Source organism: Oncorhynchus tshawytscha, linkage group LG21 (assembly GCF_018296145.1).
Source record: "Oncorhynchus tshawytscha isolate Ot180627B linkage group LG21, Otsh_v2.0, whole genome shotgun sequence".
Lineage (NCBI taxonomy): Eukaryota > Metazoa > Chordata > Actinopteri > Salmoniformes > Salmonidae > Oncorhynchus > Oncorhynchus tshawytscha.
In genome coordinates, this window is record NC_056449.1 from 35,399,604 (window position 1) to 35,412,426 (window position 12,823).

A 12,823-nucleotide genomic window follows, 5' to 3' on the forward strand; every position below is an offset into this window, starting at 1 on the left:
CCCCAGCTCCTGGTTCATCCTCTCCACCTGCCAATTGTACTGAGGCCTATACCCGGAAGTGAGGCTGACCGTGACCCCGAGCTTCTCCATAAAGGCTTTCCATACCAGTGATGTGAATTGGGGGCTATGGTCAGAGACGATGTCCTCCGGAAGGCCATAATGCCAGAAGGCCTGCTGGAATAGTGCCTCAGCGACCTGGAGAGCAGTAGGGCGAGCAGAAAGAGGGATTAAATGACAGGATTTAGAAAATCTATCCACAGCCACCAAAATGGTGGTGAAACCATCAGAGGAGGAGAGATCAGTAACAAAGTCAATGGATAGATGGGACCAGGGATGCTGAGGCATGGGAAGGGGAAGGACTCCCTGCTGGAGTATTCCAGGGGGATTTGGTTTGGACACATACAGAACAGGAGTTGACATAGCAAGTCACATCCTACGCCAAGGTTGGCCACCAGTACTTCTCAGACATTGTGTAGTGCGAGAAATACCTGGATGTCCAGCAACAACAGCTGTGTGTGCCCAGGTCAGCAGCCAATCCCTTATCCCCATGGGAATGTAGATGCGCTCGGGAGGACAGTTAGTGGGTGCGGGCTCCCTCTCCAGAGCCTGGCGAATGTCCACATCTACGTCCCAGACAACAGGAGCTACGACTCAAGAGGATGGGATTATAGGTGCATTCTGGACAGGACCCTCTAACGAATCGTAGAGATGAGACAGGGCATTGGCCTTGGTGTTTTTTTAACCTGGGCGATAGGTCAGAGTAAAGTCGAACCTTGTGAAGAAAAGGGTCCAACTTGCTTGGCGCGGATTCAGCTTCCTCCGTATGTACTCCAGTGTCTGATGGGCGGTGAGGATGTTTCCTTGGCGCCCTCCAGCAAGTGTCTCCACTCCTCTAATGCCCACTTCACCACCAGGAGCTCTCGATCACCGACATCATAATTCCTCTCTGCAAGGGACAGTTTCTTAGAGTGATATGCACACGGATACAATTTCTGTGGATTACCCTGTCATTGAGACAGAACTGCCCCCACACCCACCTCTGAAGCATCCACCTCCACCACAAAGGATATCGTGAGACCTGGGCGTTTGAGCAATAGGGCGGAGGTGAAACTCCTCTTGAGTAGACGGAAGGTCTCATCGGCTGCTGGGTTGCACAAAAACCTACGGGGACCACCCTTGAGGAGAAAGGTGAGAGGGGCGGTGACGGAGCTGACGTTCCTGATGAAACGACGGTAGAAGTTGGCAAACCCCAAAAACCATTGTAACCCCTTTATGGTGGTTGGGACTGGCCATGACCTGACCGCATCTACCTTCTTGTCATCTATCCTCACTCCCTGCAGGCTGATTTGGAAGCCTAAGAAGGAGACAGCCTTCTGATGAAATTGCCACTTCTCAGCCTTGACGTACAGGTAGTTAGCCAGGAGGCATTCCAGGACTGCTCAAACGTGAGTGATGTGATCCTCCAGGGTAGCCGAGTAGATCAGGATACCAGAATGTCATCGACAATGCCTGGAATATTGACAGAGCATTGGCTAAGCCAGATGGCATCGCAAACTATTCGTAGTGGCCAGACATCAACACAAAACACAGTCTCCATTCATTCCCCTCCCGGATGTGGATGAGATTGTATGCACTTCCCAGGTCCAGAGGCTCAGGCCCTGCCAGCAGGTCGATGGCACAGTCCCAGGGGTGACGAGGAGGAAGACAGGTGGCGCGGGTCTCGGAGAATACCTCCCGCAGGTCCTGGTATACCTCCAGGATGTTGGGCTGAAGGGCAACCAAAGAACTCTCAACTGATGTGGAACCACAGGGGATGGGGAAGCATGTCCTCTGACATTCGGGTGACCAGTCTAATTCTCATTCTTGACCATGAGATGATATGGTTGTGGCATTGAAGCCAAGGGATGCGGAGGGTGATCTTGTGGACTGTTGCACTGGTAATGAAGAGTGGAATGTTCTCCTGATGAATGGACTCCACCCTGAGGGTGAGTAGTGAAGTGATGTGGGTGACGGTTCCGGATCCTAAAGGCCTACTATCCATGGCTTGAACTGGGAAAGGAGAGGAGAGCTGGTATGAGATGATGTTAAGAGAGGAGGCAAGGGTCTGAAGGACAGTCAACTAGTGTGATGGACACCAAAAAGAGTTTTGCAGAAAGTGATGAAGATGGAATAATCACTCCTGCCCCAGGAGGTGGAAGATCACTTCACCATCCCTCTGCTCTTGTGGATCCCAGATTAGGAAGTGACCATAATACAGACAGCCCCAGCTGTCTCTGTCTGCATCGCTCCGCCGCGGGGAGGCGTGTGGCCTCTACCTCCAGGCTCTGATCCAGAGTGTTCACTGAGGGAGGAAGAGAACCAATGAGAGTACCGACGCTCCCAAGGTAGGTTATCCAGACGGATAGCCATCGCAATGAGTGCGTCCAAAGAGAGGTTGTCGTCTCGACAGGCCAGTCGAGACGACGAAGCGCCGGCTCGCTCCATCCGCTGGATGCTGCTACTGTCCGGAAGGTAAGCGCATACTCGGCAGCCGTCTGGTCCCCCTGCCGTAGTTGGAGTAGACGCTCATCACCCTCTCTGCCCTCCCGAGTAATGATTGATGCCAGATGGATCCCAGGACCGGTGGTTAGAATACGATCGACGTCAGAGGGGAGGAGCAGGAGTCGATGTGACATTACGTTACAGCCTTATTCTAAAATGGATTAAATAAATAAAATCTGCAGCAATCTACACACAACAATGACAAAGTAAAAACATTTTTTTTGAAATTTTACCACACTTATTTAAAATAGAAAACAGAAATACCTTATTTACATAAGTATTCAGACCCTTTAATATGAGACACATATTGAGCTTAGGTGCATCATGTTTCCATTGATCATCCTGGAAATGTTTCTACAACTTGATTGGAGTCCACCTGTGGTAATTTCAGTTGATTGGACATGATTTGGAAAGGCACACAATTGTCAATAAAAGGTCCCACAGTTGACAGTGCATGTCACAGCAAAAACCCAAGCCTTGAGGTCAAAGGAATTGTCCATAAGAGCTCTGAGACAGGATTGTTTCGAGGCACAGATCTGGGGAAGGGTACCCCAAAAAAATCTGCAGCATTCACCCAAGAACACAGTGGCCTCCATCATTCTTAAATGGAAGAAGTTTGGAACCACCAACACTCTTCCTAGAGCTTCAAAAAACTTCACACTCCACCAATCAACTTCAGTTAAAACAGCTACCATCCCAACTTCATTCAAGGCTTCAAAAGCCACTCCGTGCGATATGGCTGACCCGATAACAATGGAGATCCTTGACAGAGAGCTGGCGAAATCACGTAAAAGTTTTGCAGAAGAACTCCCCGAATTGCTGAATAACTCACTGGCGGCTGCTCTGGCTCCAATTCAGGCAGCCGTGGAAACCAAAAGGCAGCAGAACTCACCAAATTACTGAATAACTCACTGGCCGTGGCCCTGGCAAATTTTCAGGCAACCATGGAAACTATAAGGGGTTCTGTGGCATCTCACACTACCACACTGGTAAAAGTTGAGGCCGGGCTGTCGGGCCACAGCGTCCAACTCACTACGCTGGAAAGCAGGCTTGACGATGTGGCTGCCACCAACAGGTCTCCGCAGCTACAAGTGGAAGATTTGATTTCACGTTCAAAACGCCAGAATATCCGCGTGATTGGACTGCCAGTTCATGGCAGAGCTGTTCAAGGAGGTTTTGGGTGATAAGGCTTTTCCCAATCTTCCTGAACTCAATAGAGCTGCCTTGCACCGAAACCTCACCCAGGCGGCCGACCGTGTCCCATCATAGTGTGGTTCCATCGACACAAAGAAAAGGAGCTTGTCCTCCAAGGGAACAAGGCGACATCACTTTCCAAGGATTTATGTTCTAGCCTGGCGAAGAAACTGGCCCCATTCAATGACATCAAGTCCACTCTGTACAAGAAGGGAATCCGCTTTGGTCTAATCCCAGAACACTTATTCCTTCCGGGATGGCAAAAGCTAGTTCTACATTCATGACCCAAATGGATTGTGTTGATCCATGGCGTTTCCTCCACCCGGTCACAAAAGACTTCTTCTACTTTTCTCATGTTCATCATGCCTAGAGCCCTTCTCCCTTCAGTTAAAACTACAGAATATTCTGCGATAGTGATTTCGAACCATTCCCCCCCACATTCTGGATTTAGCTCTTGCTCTAAATGCAAAAATTGAAGATTGAATTGAAGATTTAACATTGTCTAACGAAGAATTCTGTGACATTATTCCGACCAACATAGATGTATTCATTCAAACAAATAAAAATGATGGGTCCTACCCATCTCTTTGGGAGACTTTCAAAGCTGTATTACGGGGAAAGATCATTTCTTACAATTCTCATTATGTCAAACAAAGAAAACTGAAACATCAGGAATTGGTGAACTCAATCCTGGCAATAGACTGCCAATATTCAACTTCAACATCCTCTGAATTATATGCAGATTGGCTGAAACTTCAAACTCCATTTAATCTGCTGGTAGAGCAGAATTTCTGTTGCAACGAACAAAGGGGACGTCCTAGGAATATGGTGACAAGGCCAGATATGGTGACAAGGCCAGATATGGTGACAAGCCCAGATATGGTGACAAGCCCAGATATGGTGACAAGGCCAGATATGGTGACAAGACCAGATATGGTGACAAGGCCAGATATGGTGACAAGGCCAGATATGGTGACAAGACCAGCCGCCTTTTACCACACCAACCTAAAGACCAGCCGCCTTCTCATCTTATATCTCAGGTATATGACTCCTCCAAAATCTTACAAGTGATCCCTCTAATATTAATTCAACTTTCGTGTCATTTTATTCTAGCCTCTACAAATCCTAATCCCATCACATAATACGGCTATGGACAACTTGTGCCCCTACTGTCCTTGTGTCCTTCAAAGTCTACTGGAAACCCCATTGTGTGACCCATTGTGTGCTTTGAAGATCTGGAGACAATTTCATCAACATTTTAGACTTTCTGCCCCTTCTCTTCTAAGCCCAATCTGTAACAATCATCTATTTTTACACTCCAAACACTACCAAGCTTTTGTTTTGTGGCGAGAGAGAGGTTTGGTATGTTTCAAATATTTATTTTTAGATGGGAAGTTTGGCAGTTTTAATGATCTCATAGCTAAATGTAGTCTGTCTCATTCTAATCTTTTCCGCAATTTTCAAGTCCGGAATTCATTTTCCCACCTTTCCACAACTACCTCCAAAGACATGGCAGGAAGAGACCTGAAATAACCTGTAGCAAACCAGTCTATAATGCACATACACTTTACAACAAACAATTCCACACACAGACATGGGGGGAACAGAGGGTTATATACACGTCATGTAATGTGGGAATGAAACCAGGTGTGAGAAAACAAGACAAAACAAATGGAAAATGAAAGGTGGATCGGCGATGGCTAGAAGACCGGTGACGTCGCCTGCCGAACGCCGCCCGAACAAGGAGATGAACCGACTTCGGCGGAAGTCGTGACAATTGGTCTTCCTTTTTTAATACTCTCTCTAAAATTCTAGATCTTGACCTGCAGCCTTGCCCTCTGATTGTTGTAACTTTAATGTGTTTGAGTTAATCTTTAGATTTATTTGCATATGTAATTGTATTGGGTTGTGTTGAATTACGCTTTTTGACTGCAAGTCCCAGAATGCCTTGCGAGAGGAATGAGTGATAACGTGCCAATTATGTGCAGGTGTGGGTGATTGTGGCTGACTTTCCGACAGCATCTTACCTGCATTGCTCTGTACCAAAACAATTGTTGTTAAATGTAACAAGTATTCCCTTCTATATCAGCTGATATCTCAAAGTGCTGTACAGAAACCCAGCCTAACACCCCAAACAGCATGCAATGCAGGTGAAGCTGCACAGTGGCTAGGAAAAACTCCCTAGAAAGGCCAAAACCAAGGAAGAAACCTAGAGAGGAACCAGGCTATAAAAGGGGTGGCCAGTCCTCTTCTGGCTGTGCCGGGTGGAGATTATAACAGAACATGGCCAAGATATTCAAATGTTCATAAATGACCAGCATGGTCAAATAATAATAATCACAGTAGTTGTCGAGGGTGCAGCAAGTCAGCACCTCAGGAGTAAATGTCAGTTGGCTTTTCATAGCCGATCATTAAGAGTATCTCTACCACTCCTGCTGTCTCTAGAGAGTTGAAAACAGCAGGTCTGGGACAGGTAGCACATCCGGTGAACAGGTCAGGATTCTATAGCCACAGGCAGAACAGTTGAAACTGGAGCAGCAGCATGACCAGGTGGACTGGGGACAGCCAGGAGTCATCATGCAATTGGCTCATTCATCCCCCTCCTCTCCTCTGTAATTATTCCCCAGGTCGTTGCTGCAAATCAGAACGTGTTCTCAGTCAACTTACCTGGTAAAATAACGGATAAATAAATAAATAAAATGACAGGTAGTCCTGAGGCATGGTCCTAGGGCTCAGGTCCTCCGAGAGAGAAAAAGAAAGAGAGAAAGAGAGAAGCATACTTAAATACACACAGGACACCGGATAAGACAGGAGAAGTACTCCAGATTTAACAAACTGACATGAGCCCCCCGACACATAAACTACTGCAGCATAAATACTGGAGGCTGAGGCAGGAGGGGTCACGAGACACTGTGGCACCATCCGATGATACCCCCGGACAGGGACAAACAGGTAGGATATAACCCCACCCACTTTGCCAAAGCGCAGCCCCCACACCACTAGAGGGATATCAACAGACCACCAACTTACCATCCTGAGACAAGGCTGAGTATAGCCCACAAAGATCTCCGCCACGGCACAACCCACAAGGGGGGGCGCCAACCCAGACAGGAAGATCACATCAGTGACTCAACTCACTCAAGTGACGCACCCCTCCTAGGGACGGCATGAAAGAGCCCCAGTAAGCCAGTGACTCAGCCCCTGTAATAGGGTTAGAGGCAGAGAATCTCAGTGGAGAGAGGGGAACCGGCCAGGCAGAGACAGCAAGGGTGGTTCGTTGCTCCAGAGCCTTTTCGTTCACCTTCACACTCCTGGGCCAGACTACACTCAATCATATGACCCACTGAAGAGATGAGTCTTCAGTAAAGACTTAAAGGTTGGGACAGAGTCTGCGTCTCTCACATGGGTAGGCAGACCATTCCATAAAAATGGAGCTCTATAGGAGAAAGGAACACCTTTGTGAGAATGCTATTCAGATAACAGCTCAGTGTTCAACACCATAGTGCTTCAAAGCTCATCAATAAGCCAAGGAACCTGGGACTAAACACCTCCCTCTGCAACTGGATCCTGGACTTCCTGACGGGCCGCCCTCAGGTGGTATATATCCATGTGTTCTATCCCGATTCTGACAAGGTACAAATCTCTAACTGAAGTTTATTTGGCCCTGAACAGGCAGTTAACCCACTGTTCCTAACCGTCATTGTAAAAAAGCATGGATTTGTTCTTAACTGACATTTTTGCAGAAAGTTAAATAAAGGTAATAAAGATAAATAAACATATTGGTTACAGTCTTAAAGTAGCAATCAGCAGTTCAGGGTCCCCGATTCCCCACACCCATTGATAGGGAACCCCCAGTCCCCCACCCCCCATCCCCCGTCCCCCACCCCCATCCTTTACCCCCATACTTTCCCACTGTCCCCCACCCCAGGCCCCATCCTGGTTCCCCCATCCTTTGAAATGCCCCCAGTCCCCCATCCCCAGTCCCCCATCCCCCATCCCCAGACCCCCCACCCCCATACCGCCCCCAGTCCCCCATCATGTCCCCATGCCCCCACCCCCATGCCCCCGTCCCCCACCTTTGTGAGCCCCCATCCCCAGTCCCCCCACCCCCGTGCCAACACCCCGTGCCCCACCCACCGCCCATGAACCTGGGTAAAAAACTGAGGGATGGGTCTGGACTTCCTGAGGGTAACCCCTCAAATTCATAGACAGAGCTATGGATGCAAAGCTGACCATCCATGGTATCAACATTATACTTTGAACCATGTTTTTAGGCTGTTAAGGTGTTTGTTTACATTTACTTTGTTTACAAACATTGGTAAGTAAAATAAATATGCTTTGGGTTCTGATTTACGACAGTTGAACTAAGCTCATGAGGCTTTTATAAGGTATCATCTTCAAGAATCAATGGGTACATATCATTAATTCACAAGTCCAAAATTGTATGTAGCAATTGAAGATTGCCCTTTTAAAGCTACAGCAGGGTTGAGTCCTGACTCTAATCTTTGACAGGATGCAATAGAGATAACAATCTCATACACACTCACTCTGAAACAGCAGCATCGACAACAGAGCGGTGATAGAGAACAACATTTATTTAATTAACAGTCATCAACATGGTCTAGTTGGTGCCGTTTCGACCAATACTGAAGGATCAGTAGTTTTGATAAATCCCTAAAGCGTATTGCCTGATATTTCAGTTAGTAATGGCTGACTGAATTATCACCCTAATTCCAACAGATTTTATGACATCAGCAGGTTCCTTCTTCACACACTCATCAATTTACTCTTTGATTCCATGATGAAATCTGATTAAATTATCTTGTGGTATTTAGTCGTATTCTGTTGAAGAATATCCCCTTGCCTTGTCAGTATCCTGCCGAAGGTTTAGACAGCAAGATGTTATCTCCACTCTTCTCTTTGAACATCCCACTAGCGTTACGCAGGCAGGTCTACCTCAAATTGTGGATTAAAATGTATTTTTCCCTCATCAATCTACACACAATAACCCAAAATGATGACGCAAAAACAGTTTTTTTATGTTTAGAAATGTTATATAAAAAAATTTACTGAAATATGACTTTACATAAACTACCGGTCAAAAGTTTTAGAACACCTACTCATTCAAGGGTTTTATATTATTTTTGTATTTTCTACTTTGTAAAATAATAGTGAAGACATCAAAAAATGAAGACACCAAAAAATGATTAGGCAAATTAAAATATCATTTTAGATTTGAGAATATTCAAATAGCCACACTTTGCCTTGATGACAGCTTTGCACACTCTTGGCATTCTTTCAAACAGCTTCATGAGGTTGTCACCTGGAATGCATTTCAATTAACAGGTGTGCCTTCTTAAAAGGGAATTTGTGGAATTTCTTTCCTTAATGCGTTTGAGCCAATCAGTTGTGTTGTGACAAGATAGGGGTGGTATACAGAAGAGAGCCCTATTTGTTAAAAGTCCATGTCCATATTATGGCAAGAACAGCTCAAATAAGCAAAGAGAAACAACAGTCCATCATAACATTAAGACATGAAGGTCAGTCAATACGGAACATTTCAAGTGCAGTCGCAAAAACCATAAAGCGCTATGATGAAACTGGCTCTAATGAGGACTGCCACAGGAAAGGAAGACCCAGAGTTGCCTCTGCTGCAGAGGATCAGTTCATTACAGTTACCAGCCTCAGAAATTGCAACCCAAATAAATGCATCACAGAGTTCACATAACAGACACATCTCAACATCAACTGTTCAGGGGAGACTGTGTGAATCAGGCCTTCATGGTCCAATTGCTGCAAAGAAACCACTACTAAAGGACACCAATAAGAAGAAGAGACTTGCTTGGCACAAGAAACACAAGCAATGGACAATAGGCTGGTGGATATTTGGTATTTGGGTGAACGGGTATTTGGGTGAACGGATGATCTCTGCATGTGTATTTCCCACCGTGAAGCATGGAGGAGGAGGTCTTATGGTGTGGGAGTGCTTTGCTGGTGACACTGTCTGTGATTTATTTAGAATTCAAGGCACACTTAACCAGCATGGTTACCACAGCCTTCCGTAGCGATACACAATCCCATCTGGTTTGCACTTAGTGGGATTATCATTTGTTTTTCAACAGGAAAATAACCCAACACACCTACAGGCTGTGTAAGGGCTATTTGACCAAGAAGGAGAGTGATGGAGTGCTACATCAGATGACCTGGCCTCCACAATTCCCTACCTCAACCAAATTGAGATGGTTTGGGATGAGTCAGACTGCAGAGTGAAGGAAAAGCAGCCAAAAAGTGCTCAGCATATGTGGGAACTCCTTCAAGACTGTTGGAAAAACATTCCAGGTGAAGCTGGTTGAGAGAATACCAAGAGTGTGCAAAGCTGTCATCAAGGCAGAAGGTGGCTACTTTGTGGAATCTCAAATCTAAAATATACTTTGATTTCTTTAACACTTGATGATTCCACATGTGTTGTTTCATAGTTTTGATGTCTTCATTATTATTCTACAATGTAGAACATAGTAAAAATAAAGTAACACGCTTGAATGAGTGGGTGTTCTAAACTTTTGACCGCGCCTAGGCTCTGTCGCAGCCGGCCGCGACCGGGAGAACCAGGGGGCGGCGCACAATGTGGCCCAGCATTGTCTGGATTAGGGAGGGTTTGGCAGCCAGGGATATCCTTGTCTCTTAGCGACTCCCGTGGCGGGCCGGGCGCAGTGCACCCTGACCAGGTCGCCAGGTGTGTTTCCTCCGACGCAGCATGGCTTCCGGGTTGGATGCGCATTGTGTCAAGAAGAAGTGCGGCTTGGTTGGGTTGTGTTTCGAGGACGCATAGCTCTTGACCTTCGCCTCTCCCGAGTCCATACGGGAGTTGCAGCAATGAGACAAGACTGTAACTACTACCAATTAGATACAATGAAATTGGGGAGAAAAAGGGGTAAAAGACACAAATGTGCAAATATATATACATAGCATTTTGGAATCCAATCCTTTGTATTCAGGACATCCTGGTTGCTGATCATCAGAATTGTAGCTGTGACGTAGTGATCTCTATCTAGTGGGCTCTGTGAGGGTGTCAGCATCTAGTGACAATATAAGAGGCCTGTGTTTGATGTTGCAAGTCAGTCACATTTGAACCTTCTTCACCCCGAGACAGTATCAAGCCTGCTATTACTACAACTACTACTACTGTAAAGCCATGAGGACTCTTGCTCTCCTCTTCTCCTTTGCATTTGTGCTGGTCTTCACTGCGCCCACTAAGACACCTGATGAGATTCATCTACTGCAGAGGATCATGAAAGAGGCTAACAAGACGCTCAAGGAAGGCCCGGAGGTAAGAAGATTGAAATATGACAAGTACAATACTACATTGTATCTAGTGTTATCAAATGTTTCACTGCTCTATCGGATTAGAAAGTCTCTTGTTAAAAATGAAAAGGGGTCATGAAAAAATGCCACTATTGTGACTTTTCGTCATTCTTTCAGACCTTTTTGAACCATTTAGTGCCAGCGGAATTCAATCAAGATCGCTGCAAGTTACACGGGGTAAGTTGCATCCATATTCTTGATGAAAACATGATAGACAGTGTGCAGGTTTCCACAGACACAGATTAAGCCTAGTCCTAGAGAATTAAAACTATGTTCAAATGGGAGATTCACCGTTGAAAGTGCTCCTTAGTCCAAGAATAGGCTTTAATCTGTGTCCGTGAAATTGTCCCCTCATGTCCATCAGTGATAACTACTGTTAATTGATCGGTTAACTTACTCATGTCAACACTTGTTGACGCAATCAGACACTTGTTAATAATGCTGACCACAAAGTTGACAATGTATTTTAGAATTTTCTACAGGCTATTTTAGCCATTACAGCAACAGATTCATCATACAACAATCAATAATTATAATAATCTCAAATTCCAGCCTAAAGATTTCTGCATAGCGGAGACGATTCTGTCTAACATAAACAAAACGCAGTACGGGACTTCAGACAACGTAGAGACAATCAGCAGAGTGCTGGAGCAGTACAATAAGGTAAGGACTCATTCAGACAAATCAACTTGGTTGAGGGTGTACTCTAGCTTGGGTCGCAGACCTAAAGTGGTATGATGACACAAACAGACTGGTACCCAGGCCAGGCTAGGTGTATTCAGTGAAACATCCAAATTGTTGCAGATAGAAATGAACGAATAGAGATGTCTGTTCAACACGTCGTATTTATATCTTGTAACGTTGCTCCCACTTGAACAGAGCCCTGCTCTTGTCAATCAAACAACTACTCTGACTTTTGGTCATAACAATTGTGTAAAGAAATAAAAAATAAAATAAAAAGTCATTCAATTTATACGGCGATGTTCCAGACATGGATGAAGCCTAGTCCTGGACTAAAAAGAACTTTCTTTAAGGGAAATGCTCTTAATCTGGGTACATGAAACTGTCTTCATCCTAGTCCAGAAAAACACCCCCATAATGCATTACTATTTGATTTATCCACAAAGTAAATAGTGTTTCTTAACACAGGATGTATTGCACAACATGCACCATGAGCCTTGTGGAAGTAGTTAGGGTTCTAAGGTAGTCTTCTGGGTTCTTTAGTCTATGGTTCTAAGTGGAATGTTCCGTTTTCTCCCCAGCTTCACCCTTCCAACTGCACTATGAAGAAGAATGGAGACGAGGAACAGCTCCGCGCTCTCCTGATGAACCTCTACAACTGTGCCCAAGCCATCTATTCCCGTCCCCACTCTGTTCATCATCACAAAACGACCCCAACACTTTGAGGGGACTGAGGGGAACTCTGTCGACCGTGCATAGTCCAATAACACAAATTATTATTTATTGAATTGTATTTAAATGTACTATGACATTTATTTTTGTACTATTTATGAATAAATTAACTAATTGGTAAAAAGTTTGTTTTTATAAATGTGGTTTATTTTTTAAGTGTTGATACTACTACAACAAAGATTTTCTAGATTTGACCTATTCCTGACTCTAGCCTCAAACTACATTTTATAATGTGGAATCACTCAACTGTCTGGCAGTCTCCACACTAAAGCACTGGTAAAACACAATCATTAACATTATACTGTATCGTGTG